Source organism: Sceloporus occidentalis, unplaced genomic scaffold (assembly GCF_023333645.1).
Source record: "Sceloporus occidentalis isolate IW3139 unplaced genomic scaffold, rSceOcc1.0.p SCAF_15, whole genome shotgun sequence".
Classification (NCBI taxonomy): domain Eukaryota; kingdom Metazoa; phylum Chordata; class Lepidosauria; order Squamata; family Phrynosomatidae; genus Sceloporus; species Sceloporus occidentalis.
The window spans coordinates 12,204,270-12,205,949 of record NW_028316995.1 but is presented as its reverse complement, the minus strand read 5'-3'; the positions used below and the strand labels follow the sequence as shown (position 1 = coordinate 12,205,949).

The window sequence follows — 1,680 nt, the reverse complement described above, 5'->3', positions numbered from 1 at the left end:
AAGTAGGTGTTTAGATGTGTTGAAGCAAACTGCCAGTAATTGACATTTATTAACCATATGCAGAAACTCATCTGCTTCACATGAAAGGTATTGCTTGGCCATGCTGGTGAGAATGATCTGGGTGTTCTTACACGATACCATAACAATAGATTCATGAAAGTGAAAACAGGAAGAACGTTTAAGGACGGTTCTATTTCAAGACCAAAACGGGTGTTCACTGAGCTTCGTTTTTTGTCACAAGAGAAAACTCATTTTAGGCTCAGTTATACCGATCCCTACTCGTTCCCCGAGGCCAAAACAATGGGGAATGGACCAGGGAAATGTATGCAAAGTAAGGAAGAAATGCGTAGCTATAGTCACTTGCCCTCTGAAGACCATGAAATGTATTATTTTTTTTGGACACCTCTTAATATGAGCTTTAAACAAAGTTCAGAATCAGTTCTGATCGGTCCTGAATGAGTTCTGGGACCATAAAAGAGAGAATACTGAAGTGTTAGGAACATCCAAGAGGTACGCTGAAAACTGTTGGGTTAAAAAAAGGCTACACGTTAGATTTGGGAGCAGAATTGAGAGGAATTTCATTGAGTTCAGTCCGCACGCAGAGGTATTCCCCTATAACGGCCATTAAAGCGATACAGACAATGTTTAGAAGCCACCAGGTGAACGTACTGGGAAGATGGGAGATATAAATCCAACATCCAAAAAGGTGAAACATGTGGACCGTCACAGTAAAATCCAAGCACTGCTTCCCTCTGCGGATAAAATACAGCAGGCCCAAAGCACAAGTCAGAGAGTTCAGGATGAAAGCCATCATGGAGACTCTTCCATGTACCGAGGAAAATCCTAGAATTTCATAATTAAATATCTGGTCGAGTGAAGGGCTGTAGTGGATCATTAAGTCCAGAGCTCCAAGCCAGATGCCCAGAGAGCTATAGTAGATGCACTGCATTAAAGCAATTTGGGAGACGATCAGGACCGGATCCCATATATAGCTGCGAAATTGACCAGCCATTCTCAGAACACGGAGTGATCGGCAGCGATACACTAAGGACTTTCCACCGGTAATTATTGCTATGTGGGGGGAAAGAAAACGCATGGATTAATTGAAATAAAATGATAACAAATAGCTAGAAACAACAGCATGTTGGAACTAAACTAAAAGATAGTTTAACAAGATACTGCGTTACCAAAGAGCTACGGGAAAATAACTATATAAGAGATCGCTGACAATATTTCATATTCAGGATCTTTCTGCTGTCATTTAGAAGGGAAATGCAACCGGGCACGATGGCCCAGATGAATTAAAGAGGATGATCCATGGCAAGTAAATACAACACAGTGATGTAGCTTGGCGTTGGTGAAAGAGGGATTTATTCAGTTCTGTTCCAGTAAAATGATCAGCAGATCCAGATGTTGCCCCTTCAGGCATGTGATATTTTGGGTGGCTCTCCCTGCACACGTCATACTGCGTTTTATGTATTTCAGCATCAAGGTAGACCGCCCCTTACCTGGCCGTACTCTGCTCTTCTTACCATTATTACTGTAAAAAACCTGAAATCGGAAGAAAAGGCAACAGTTGTATTTATATAACTAACCAGCAGAACTGATAATTATAAGAGTGCTACAAAGCAACACGATTTATAAACTGAGACATTAAAGGAATCCAGGCTGCAGAACACT

General features: G+C 41.4%; 1 pseudogene; it reads right to left on the bottom strand.

The window, feature by feature from the left end:
• Positions 1-541: 541 nt before the first annotated feature.
• On the bottom strand, positions 542-1,012 carry LOC149303247 (protein SYS1 homolog pseudogene; annotated as a pseudogene).
• Between the last annotated feature and the right edge of the window lie 668 nt (positions 1,013-1,680).